The sequence below is a fragment of the Rattus norvegicus genome, chromosome 3, assembly GCF_021556685.1.
Source record: "Rattus norvegicus strain SHRSP/BbbUtx chromosome 3, alternate assembly SHRSP_T2T, whole genome shotgun sequence".
NCBI lineage: Eukaryota > Metazoa > Chordata > Mammalia > Rodentia > Muridae > Rattus > Rattus norvegicus.
This window is the reverse complement of record NC_141536.1, coordinates 127114763-127127052: the sequence shown is the minus strand read 5'-3', so window position 1 is coordinate 127127052 and position 12290 is coordinate 127114763. Positions and strand designations below refer to the sequence as shown.

The 12290-nt window shown below is 43.3% G+C and overlaps 1 pseudogene across 1 annotated transcript; it reads right to left on the bottom strand.

Annotated features, from left to right (window-relative positions):
- Window positions 1-5825: 5825 nt before the first annotated feature.
- Gapdh-ps87 (Glyceraldehyde-3-phosphate dehydrogenase, pseudogene 87) lies at window positions 5826-7028 on the bottom strand (annotated as a pseudogene). Its single transcript, XR_015683846.1, has one exon. The product of XR_015683846.1 is annotated as a Glyceraldehyde-3-phosphate dehydrogenase, pseudogene 87 (transcript).
- Between the last annotated feature and the right edge of the window lie 5262 nt (window positions 7029-12290).

Below are 12290 nucleotides of genomic sequence, written 5' to 3'. Positions count from 1 at the left end.
GCAAGGTCTTGGTCCAGTTTGATCTGTGCAACTTCTAGCTAAGGGTCTCTAGTCCCACATGACTCTAGGTTGTGTCAAGTCAACTACAAAAGCTTACCAGCTCAGCCATGTAAGTTGTTAACCTTTGAGAAGCCAAGTAAAAGATATAAAGGCACCTTGTACTGGCTTGTCTTATACAAGCTAGAGTCATTACAGAAAGAAATCTCAGTTGAGGAAATACCTCCATGAAATCCAACTATAAGACATTTTCTCGATTAGTGATCAATGGGGAAAGGCCCAGCACATCGTGGGGATGGCATCCCTGGGCATTGGTGGTCCTGGGTTCTGTAAGACTATAGGCTGAGCAAGCCATGTGAAGCAAGTCACTAAAGCAGCACCCCTCCATGGCCTCTGCATCCGCTCCTGCCTTCAGGTTCCTGCCCTGTGTGAGTTCCTGTCCTGGCTTCCTTGGTGACAAACAGTAGTGTAGAAGTATAAGCTGAACAAACCCTTTCATCCCTCGCTTGCTTTTTTTGTCACAGTGTTTTGTCACAAGCAATAGAAACTCTAACTAAGACACACATGGGATACTGTTACAGCAGTACTGCTAGAATTTATCTCAAAGTATAACATTTTTAATCTGTACATTTTAACATTTATTTTTAATTATGCCCATATCGGAGAGGCGCATGCACGTGAGTGGGCACTCATGAAGTCCAGAAGTGGGTATTAGATCCCCTGGAACTGGAGTTGTGCTGCCTGACGTAAATGACAGGAAATGGAATCAGACCTTCTGGAAGAGCAGCAAGTGCTCTTAACTAGACCCTAAAATTAAAAAAATAGCTTTAATTTAAAAAATTGGATACATATTTGAAGTGGCTCTATGCTAGAATATTGATTAGAATTTCCCTTGCCATCTTATTTTATGAGTACAGGGAGGATGTGGGTCTCCAAAACTTTCCTGGCAATCCATTTATTTGCAAGATTGAGAGTTCACAGGTCTGTCCTGGAAGACACCAGACTACAGCCAAGTCTATTTCTTCCATGATGTCTTATTAAAGTGTATCTGACCTGGTCTCAGAAGAATGGAAAAAATGTTCTGGTTTGAGAGTAAGACGAATGTCAGTGCAGCAAAATGTAAAAGCAGGCAGTTGTTCAAAGAAGACTTTTGGTCTCAGCTTGGATAGCAAAAGGATTTGACAGGGAAATGCAAAAAAGACTCATCTGAAAGGCTTGTGTTGGCACTCAGGAGTGGACCACAAGCCAGCCTTCAGGCGGGTGAGCCTGGAAAATAGATTTTGTGGAAAAGGATGATTCAGTCACCAATAATAATAATGATAAATCCTGATGACAAGGAACTGGTAATTAGCAAATGGAAAATAAACCCAAGCCACATATGCTAAGTCCTTTAGAAATAAGGTCAGAACACATTCTCTTTAAAAACAAGAACATTTGTAGTAGCTCCTGGCCCTGGACTCCCCGGACTATGTGTGTGTGTGTGACTGTGTGTGTGTGTGTGTGTGTGTGTGTGTGTGTGTGTGTGTGCTAGCGTGTGTGATGTGAGGTGTGTGTTCTCTCTTTCAGAGGAAATCTAATTGCTTTCTGCTGAGTTTATGGCGATTACTGTGAAAGGCATCAGAAGAGCACTTCACAACATACTTTATTCTCCAAGGACAAAGCATCACATTAAGTTTTATTTTTCAGAGTCATCAGCTTTGATTCTGATTCATATCCTGCAGTTGGAAAAGGCTAGGACCAAATTCTGGGAAGTAAGCTCCATCAAAAGCATGAATTTGGAAACTTGTTTGGAAGATTCAAATTCTAGAATGAGACCCAGACCGGATTTGAGAACACCGCTCTCCAGACACTTCACGGGAGAAGAGATTAAGTTCTGCATACCATGCGCTCAGATCTAATTGTTCTTTTATTTTAATTTTTGCTTACTTATTATTGATTTTTATACAATATATTTTGATCTCATTTTACCCCTTTCCCAACTCCTCCCAGATCCTTCTCATTCCCCATCTACCCAACTTTAATGCTTTTTTTCTCTCCCTCTCTCTTCCAATACAAATCAAACAGCCAAACAAAAACAAACAAACAAACAAACACAAATAAGAAACAAAACCAGAAATAACAGGTCCTGCTCACCTGGGCAACCTGAAGACAGACTCCTAAGCACCTGCCTTGGGTGCCACTATGATAGGTGAGTGTGTGACAGAGAGATGGGAAAGACAAAGGACGTAGGGAACGAAGGAAGAGAAGGAGAAGCCAAGAGGTTTGTACACTGTGGAGAAAGATGGCACTGGAGACTTGGTGGTGATGAAATGCAGATCTGAGGAGGCCATGGTGAGGTCCCAGGGACTGCTACCAAGGGTCATGTCTGGGGTCGTGGTCCTGGGTTCTGTGTCAAGGTCTGTGGCCTGAGTTACCACCAAAGGCCAAGCATATATCCATGATCTATCTGGAACACTACTAGAGACCACATGTGGATCTCTGAGTGCAGTGCTGCTCTCTCTCTCTCTCTCTCTCTCTCTCTCTCTCTCTCTCTCTCTCCATCTCTCTCCCCCCTCCCTCTCTTCCCCCTCTCTCTCTTTCTCTCTCTCTCCATCTCTCTCCCCCTCCCTCTCTTCCCCCTCTCTCTCTTTCTCTCTCTCTCCGTCTCTCTCTCTCCCTCTCTCTCTCTCTCTCTCTCTCTCTCAGTGTGTGTGTGTGTGTGTGTGTGTGTGTGTGTGTGTGTGTGTGTGTGTGTGTGTGTTGGGGATGACAACAGACTAATCTTCGTGGCCTGTGTTACTACCTGAGGTCATAGAGATATCTGGCCCCATGTTTCTGCTGTAGGCCATATGTGAGTCTGTGTTGATAGGTCTGTGCAGTCAGGGTCTGTGTTGCTATCCCAGGCCCATGTTATCACCAAAGACCATGCAGATGTCCCTGGTCTAGACTGCTACCTGAAACACTGTACTGAGCTAGTCCCACCCCTCGCTGGTCACCACTATCAGAAGAGCTGGCCCCATTTCTCTCCTGGGCAGCACAGTAGAGCTGACCCTGATGGGAGACAGCAGAATGGTAAGCCAGTTCTAAGGGCATGAGCACAGGAGAGCTGGCTCACTCCTTATTGGCTGTGGGGTGGCTTGGGTAAAGGAGAGATGCCTCCCACCCCTTCACCAGAGCTAGCCCTGAGATCATGAGAGTGTGAGAGCTAGCCTTGCCCCTCAGCGGACGCAGCACTTGGGAGGGCCATCCCTGCACTTCACCCAACACAGTAGAGCTGACCCTGGTGTGGATGGGTTACCAGTGAGCTGGACCAAGGGAGACCTCACCCTGCCCCTTGCTGACAGCAGCATTGGGTGCGCTACCTTGGGCAGTGCTGGAGAGCTTGCCCTGGTGGACTGACCAACTCAAATACCACCATGCCAGATCCCGGGTTTTAATTTGGCCCACCCAAAATCTATGCCGCCTATGATCTGTTGGAGTGTGTGAAAAGGCTGCTCCTGCAGAACCAACGCTGCAGGATCTCCATGACACACAGCAACAACAGGACATCTGAGGAGTCCCCATGAGGGTCTGATATTGGAGTATAGCACAAGCCAGAGACCAGATCTACGACTCATTGCCAAGAACATTTGTAAGTAAAGATGTGTGAACAAAAGGGCATACTGTGCGACACACTGTGACATACTACAGCATCCACCACAAGATTTGTTTTTCTTTCTTGTTTCTTTTTTTTTAATTCTATCTTATTTGATTTTTCAGGGAGAGGTTGCAAGGTTACACTATACATGCAAAGGGATGGGAAAATAAGTGGGATTGGCGTGCATAATGTGAAATTCAGAAAAAAAATCAATAAAAAGTTAAATTTTTTTATTTGGAAATAATTTCAAAGGTCATAGAAAATTGCAAGAATAAAAACTGAAAAGCTAGAGCTGAGGAGATGGCTTAGCAATTAGATCACTGAATGCTCTTCCAAAAGTCCGGAGTTCAATTCCCAGCAACCACATGGTGGCTCACAACCATCTGTAATGGGATCTGGTGCCCTCTTCTAGGGTGTCTGAAGACAGACAGCTACAGTACATAAAATAAATAAATAAATAAATAAATAAATAAATAAATAAATAAATAAATAAATAAATCTAAGAAAATTGTGAAAAGTCTAATAGTCTTTTTTCCCCCAAAAATCAAAACAAACAAGCAAAACTTGGGTAAGGGGGAAAAATGCCCAAACAAAGCAAAATAAGACAGAAAGTTCACAAAAGCCTCCATTGAGTTTATTTTGTATAGGTCAGCTGATCCTGAACACGAGGCCTGTTCTGGAATGCTGTTATACCCAGGGACACACCATTGGAGAAAATTGGTTTTCTCTCTGCCAGTGGTTATCAGTTGCAGATGGTTCCTTGGCTAGGGGTGGAGTCCCATATCCACTTCCTCCTCTAGGTTCTGGGAGCCCATATGGTTTGAACCTGTGCAAGCCTTGTGCACACTGCCACATCTCTGTAAATTCATGTGGCATCACTCACTGTCCAGTTGTGGGCCTCTCTCTAGTTCCCATCTACTTGGAGAACAAGCTTCTCTGACAAGGCTGAGCAAGGCACTGGCCTCTGGATAGACACAGTTTTTCTTCAGCAGTCATGTTATTGCTATGTTCCTTTAGCAGAATAATAAATACCATTAGGCTTTCTCCCAGACCCATGACATTTCTAGTCTCAGGTTCTTGGACATTTCACTGGTGTCAAGTTCAAGAGACATCTCATAAAGTGGACCTTAAATCCAAATGGGGGTATCGGTTGCTTCCATAAACTACTAGAACATTGGTTCTACTAGTGCACCAGAATGTCTCACAGGCAGGCTGATGTAGTAGGTCACCAGGAGGGTTTGTAGCTGGCTGATATTGATGATTACCTTTTTCCTGTGGTAACATGAAGAGAGCTTCCCAGCTGCATCGACAGTAGTCAATAGGCTCCACCGCCATGTTTAATGACATACATAAGTGTTGTCTTCATCAATAGGACCTTACCATCATGTTGTGGAGAACATTCAGTAGCCTGTGATGTTTGAGGAGATTCAGGGGAGACATCTGGCCAATGCTTTAACAAGATGTAACCCATTCCTGGCCCTGACATTTTTCTTGGTGGCATAAGATACCTAACTTGGGCATTGTCTCCCCTGTTGTTTGCTTCTTTGTGTCATGGTCTTTTGTGAGAGACTGGCCTTGAACTCCTTATCCTTCTTCATCTGCCTAGAAAATGGTAAGGATACCGGTATGAATGGTGATACCTGTTATATCTTAATTTGTACATCAGAAGCAAACCATCCTGTCAGAAATAGGCTCTCTTCTGGCTACCTCTTTCTACTGGCAGATGGGTAAGTTCCCTGCAGTTTCTTCACCTCACTCTGCTCACCTCTTCCTTATTTCCTTTTTTTTTGTCCCTTTATTTCCTAGGTCCATATGCACAGCCTTCTGTGCAAAAACAGTTCTCACTTCTTTGAAAATTTAACTATAGGGTTTCACTTGGCCTGATTCTGGAGAGTAGGATATTGGAAACAGAAAATAGTGACTAGCAAGTAAGCATTAAAGTCTTTCGCCTTGCTGGTGAGATAGCTCACCAGATCAAAGTTTGCTGGGCAAGCCTAACCTCCTAAATTTGATTTTGGGAACCCATGGTGGAAAAAGAGAACACAGTCCAAAGATTTGACCTTTGACTTCTGTAAGGGTGTGTATCTAGCTTTGAAATACATGAGCAGGCACACAAGCACACACAAACACACCCACACATAATAAATAAATAAATAAATAAATAAATAAATAAATAAATAAATAAATGTTTTTGTGGGTGCAGCAAATTTTATTGATGGAATTTAAGAGAGAAGGGACAGCTCCCTAGACCCCTCCTGTTATTATGGGGTCTGGGGTGGAATTGTGAGGGAGATGCTCAGTGTTGGGGGCTGAGTTGGGATGGGGACTCCTCAGCAACTGAGGGCCTCTCTCTTGCTCTCAGTATCCTTGCTGGGCTGGGGTAGGTGGTCCACGGTTTCTTACTCCTTGTAAGCCATGTAGGCCATGAGGTCTTCCACCCTGTTGCTGTAGCCATATTCATTGTCATATCAGTAAATGAGCTTTACAAAGTTGTCATTGAGAGCAATGCCAGCCCCAGCATCAAAGGTGGAAGAGTGGGAGTTGCTGTTGAAGTCACGGGAGACAACCCGGTCCTCAGTGTAGCCCAGGATGCCCTTTAATGGGCCCTCAGATACCTGCTTCACCACCTTCTTGTTGTCATCATACTTGGCAGGTTTCTCCAGGTGGCATGTCAGATCCACAACGGATACATTGGGGGTAGGAACACGGAAGGCCATGCCAGTGAGCTTCCCGTTCAGCTCTGGGATGACCTTGCCCACAGCCTTGGCAGTACCAGTGGATACATGGATAATGTTCTGGGCTGCCCCATGGCCATCACACCACAGCTTTCCAGAGGGGCCATCCACAGTCTTCTGAGTGGCACTGATGGCATGGACTGTGGTCATGAGCCCTTCCATGATGCCAAAGTTGTCATGGATGACATTGACCAGGGGGGCTAAGCAGTTGGTGGTGCAGGATGCATTGCTAACAATCTTGAGCAAGTTGTCATATTTCTCGTGGTTCACACCCATCACAAACATAAGGGCATTGGCCGAAGGGGCAGAGATGACAACCCTCAAGTGGGCCCTGGCCTTCTCCATGGTGTTAAAGATGCCAGTAGACTCCACGACATACTCAGCACCAGCGTCACCCATTCGATATTAGGAGGATCTCTCTCCTGGAAGATGATGATGGCTTCCCGTTGATGATAAGCTTCCCATTCTCAGCCTTGGCTGTGCCATTGAACTTGCCATGGGTAGAGTCATACTGGAACATGTAGACCACGTAGTTGAGGTCAATGAAGGGGTCATTGATGGCAACAATCTCCACTTTGTCAGATCCAGAAAAGGCAGCCCTGGTAACTGGGTGCCCAATACAGCCAAATCCGTTCAAACTGACCTTCACCATCTTGTCTACGGGACGAGGCTGGCACTGCATGCGAAGATGCAGTGATCTCTGGAACAGGGAGGAGAAGAGAGCCACAAATAAAACTTTTTAAAAGTCGTGTGGTAGTGAGATGGTTCAGCAGGTTCAAGTGCATCCTATGGAAGCCTGAGGACCAGAACTGCATCCCAGGTGGAAGGAGAGAACTGACTTCTGGGAATGTGCTCTGACCTCCACACATGCTTCCTGGCACATGTACTGACCCTCACGTACATACAGCACCCACACTTAAAAAATACTTCAGAAAAAGTAATCTTTTTCATTTGAGTTTTTCTGGACTTTCTAACTCCCAACTTCTGCTACTATTCAAGGTTTGGTGGAATCAAAATCATGATCATTTGGGGCTAGAGTGATGACTCAGTGGTTGAGCACTGACTGCTCTTCCATAGGTCCTGCGTTCGATTCCCAGCAACCACAAGGTGGCTACCTTGATCTTTCTTTTACAATCCACAAGATTTGGGAATGATTGGACTATTGTTCTCAAGCTTAGCTGCTTATTACAGTCTTTAGATGTTAACATTTTCCCAGTGTCTCTGAGTAAAATAAGAAGGAACTTCTGGTCTCTAGTTTCGGGAGGGAAGTGACTTGCCACAGGATCCTAGCAGCGACTAGAACCTGAACATGGCTGGGGAGTGGGGGTGGGGGGCGTTGCTCAGTATCTGCTCTCTGCATGGCAAACAAACAAACAACCAACAGGAACAAAGTCAAAGTTCAAAGGTCTGTGCAGGTTTGTGAAGGAAGCTCAGGGCTGAATCTATGTCTAGTCCATGCATTGGGCAGACTTCCTACAGACGGAGTCCAAATCATCAGACTCTAGGGGGCTTCCTGTTCTGCCTACTGATATAAGTCAACTTGCACAGGCTAGTCATCTCAGAGGAGGCAATGCCAACTGAGAAAATGCCTCTATCACATTAGGCTATAGGTAAGGTTGTAGGCCGTTTTCTTCCTTCCTTCCTTCCCTCCCTCCTTCCTTCCTTCCCTCCCTCCCTCCCTCCCTCCCTCCCTCCCTCCCTCCCTCCCTCCCTCCTTCCTTCCTTCCTTCCTTCCTTCCTTCCTTCCTTCCTTCCTTCCTTCCTTCCTAAAGGAACTCTGACAAAGTTCTATGTAAGCAAAACTTTCCTGGTTTACTCCTCAACAGTCTGGTTTGGCAGGCCTCTAATAATATCAGAATCACCTGGGTCAATGATAGCCAGTGTGTATACTCTGTAGTATTTTCTGCACTCTGTAGTATTTGTGCCCAATTCAATATTATTAGTGTAGTGATTGATACTAGTTTTAGCCAACATGGTATGGTATCCTGTCTCAGAGTTCCTTAGAGCTGGGCTGTCGTTGGTAAAGATAATCAATTTTACTTTGTCTTGCCTGATCATCTTGAGAATTTGTATTCCAGCATGTACTTTCCATTTTTCATTTAAAAAAATGGAGCCAGGAGCTGATTGACTCCAGAGTCTTTTGTTTTCTTTGCAGTCACCACCTTCCTGCATTATGTCCAGGGTAATCTCCAACCAACATCAGCTGCCAACGTGTCCAGGGATCAAGAAAACATGGATAATTTTCTCTCTCTTTTTTTCCTTCTTTCTTCTTAACATTTATTTACGTATGAGTGCACTGTAGCTCAGACACACCAGAATAGGGCATCAGATCCCATTATAGATGGTTGTGACCACCATGTGGTTGCTGAGAATTGAACTCAGGACCCCTGGAAGAGCAGTCAGTGCTCTTAACCACTGAGCCAGCCCTTTTAAAAAATTCTTGATTGTTATTCAACATAACAGTTCTTTGAATATAACAATGACAATATCAGAATGATACAAGTATCAAAAGAGAGGAATTGGGAATATTTTATAATTACTATAAATACTTTAAGAAAAAGTCTATGAATACAGACATTATATGAAACGAAGAGGGAGAAAATGGAATTAAGGGTTTGTTTTTTTTTTTTTATTTATCAAAATCACAATGCAGGAAAAGTATGGAAGAGAGACACAGGAGAAAATCAAACAAGGGCAGCAAGAGAAAACAAGTACAGTAGCTGTTACTCCAGTGAGAGTGTTATCTCTTGAATCCATGCCCTGAATACATCAAAAGACAAAGTTGTCAAAGCCTAAGACCCAGATATATGCTGTCTGTGTGCATTTTAAATATAAAGCCATATATGTCCACAGTGTGCACAGTGTAGAGCAGTGGCAGAATTCTTGCCTGGAGTCTTGGCTTCCATCCAAAGCACCTCATAAAGGCGGGGGTGGGGGTGGGGGGGATGGGTATTGCGAGATCCACCATGATCACACTAGTCAAGAAATAGAAGTAGTGCAGTGACTTCACACAGCACAGACCTGCCAGGAGACTTCTCAGGGATGGAGAGGGGTGGGGTACTCTGATAAAGAATGAACATTTTAAGAAGACATTATTATGTCCCTTTTTAATTTTTTTAAGATTTATTTATTTTATGTGAAAAAGGTGTTTTTCCTGACATATGTTTGTGTGTCACATGTGTGCCTGGCACCTAAGGAGGTCAGAGTACACTGGATCTGTAGGAACAGGAGTTACAGATGGTTGTGAGCCACCAAATGGATGCTGGAAATCAACCCCAGGCCCTCTGCAAGAATAACAAGTGTTCTAAATAGCTGACCCATATTTTAGCCCCATTATTATTATTATTACTATTATTATCATCATCATCATTGTTATTATTTTATTATTATTAAAAAGCAGAGTCTCATAGTCCAGCCCAGCCTGGAACTTACTCTGTAGCCCAAGAATAACCTTGACCTGAGATTCTCTGATTATAAACATCTACCGCCATGTTCAGTTTATGTGGTTCTGGAAACTGAGCTCAGGCTTTTGTGCATACTGGGCAGCATTCTACCAACTGAGCTATATTCCCAACCCCAATAACCTTTAATGTGCATGCATCTAATAACAGGCCATGAAGATATGTGAGGCACACTCTTCTAGAACACCCAGGGACTAGACAAATTCTTTATTGTAGTGAGACTTCAATAGTCCTATCTCAACAATAGACAGATCCAGGGGACAGGAAGTAAAGAAGTATATAATTAAGTCCAACAGCATCATCAGTTACCTACAAGAAGTTTCTATCTATAGATTACATTGTCAAACAACCCTAATTTATCTTACTCATGCTCAAATAGGAAATCCATGAAGACAGATACATTCTATGTCATAAAATATGTCTTAACAAATTTAAAAAAATAGAAATTATACAATTACCACTCTCAGACCAATTTGGAATTAAGTTAGATGCTAATAACAGAAAGATAATCTTGTCAACCAATCCTAGTATATTTGTAAACAACACACTTCTTCAAAACACGGGGATCGAAGAATAAACCTCAAAAAAATTTAAACTAAATGAAAATACAAACTTACTAAACATGTGGAATATAGTGAAAACAGTACTTAGAAGGTGATCTGTAGGGCTGGAGAGATGGCTCAGTGATTAAGAGCACTGACTGCTCTTCCAGAGGTCCTGAGTTCAAATCCCAGCATCCACATGGTGGCTCACAACCATCTTTAATGAGTTCTGATGCAGTCTTCTGGTGTGTCTGAAGATAGCTACAGTGTACTTATAATAAATAAACAAATAAGTCTTAAAAAAAGTAGCTTAAAAAAAAAGAAGGTGATCTGTAGCAGTCAATGAATACCTCAGAAGAGGAAAAGATCTGATGCACACTTCAAAGCTTCTGCATAGGCAATTAAAGAATCCTCATGAATCAAATGTAACTTTCAGGAGTCTGTAAGCTCTGGACTAACTAGCTACTCATGCACTGCAGTGACAAATTCCTGCAGAAACAACTGAATCAGGAGAGGTTAATTTGACCCATGGTTTCAGAGTGATTTTTACCCATCATGGTGAGGCAAGAATGCAGGTAGGAGCATAAGGCAGTGAGCCAGGAAGCAAAAAATTCCAGGACCAGGGAAGGGTCAAAGGCCTTTGACGATGGTCAAAGGCAAGCCACAGTGACCTAATTTTACCAGTTAAACCCCACCTCCTACAAATTCCACAACCTCCCAAAATACAGCCATGAGGTACTCCATCCTGGTGGGTTTCACTCTGCTGATTCAAGGAGAATGAGCAAAGATTTCAAATAAATGGGCTTGCATGGTATGGTTTAGCATCTTGTCTCTATATTCAAGCAGATGGTTTTCCTGGAGCCCAACAGGGCTTCCAACACGTAGTCATTCACAAGAAGTCTAAGTCTGCAGACTTACTATATCCACCTTCTACTATTTGGGACATTGTTCTGATAGTTAGCCACGTAAAAACACTTAGTACACATATGTATTCCCTTTGTGTGATGGGAGCATCTCAGTGACCTCTCCTGGCTGAGCCTCAGCTCCACTCTTGGTGGTCCGAGGTATATTACATCCTAGAACAGTTCTTTCAGTGTATATTGTATAGCATCATAAGAATGTACCTGAATGTGATGGTAGTGTTCTGCTGGTAGCATTTGGAATCTGGTTCAGCCAAGAGTTGCTAGAAGCCTGATATAGGTACATATGTATGTATATATTTCTTAATGTTCATATCATGCCAGAGCATCCATTAACTATATATGGTTTCCATTTCCTTTTAATTATGCCTTTGTTTTTATTTCATTTTTTGGCTCACTGAGGGGGTGAGTACAGCGATATATACTTGGAATATATGCTAAACTTTTTGACACTTCTTTTCTTTCTTTCATTTCTTTTTTATTTTATTTTCTGTTTGGTTTGGTTTTTCAAGACAGTGTTTGTCTGTGTAAAAGGTGTGGCTGATCTGAACTTGTTTTGTAGACCAGGCTAGCCCGGGGACAAAGAGATCCACCTGTCTCTACCTCAGGAAGTAGGGACTAAAGGGGGCATTGCCACTGCCCAGCGACACTTCTTTTCATATATTGATTCTTTGAGACAAGATTTCACAAAGGTCAAGGTGGCCTTGAACCCCCTAGGTAGCAGCGGATGGTCTTAAAGGCCTGATCCTCCTGCCTCCACTTTCCAAGTTTTATGATCACAGGTATGCTTCTCCATGTCCTGCCCTGATGCTTTCTTCTTACTTCATCGCTCCTCCCTTTAGTCTCATGGGTTTGAATATGAGCTGTTGTTTTTGTCTCTGGCTCTTAGGTATATGCACAAGACAGAATTCCTCCCCTGAACTCCAGATCCATGAATCACATTACTAGGTCATCACTCTGCTCAGAAACCTGGTACTGAAAGGACAACATAAAGCCCATTTGTCTCCATTTAAAGACCA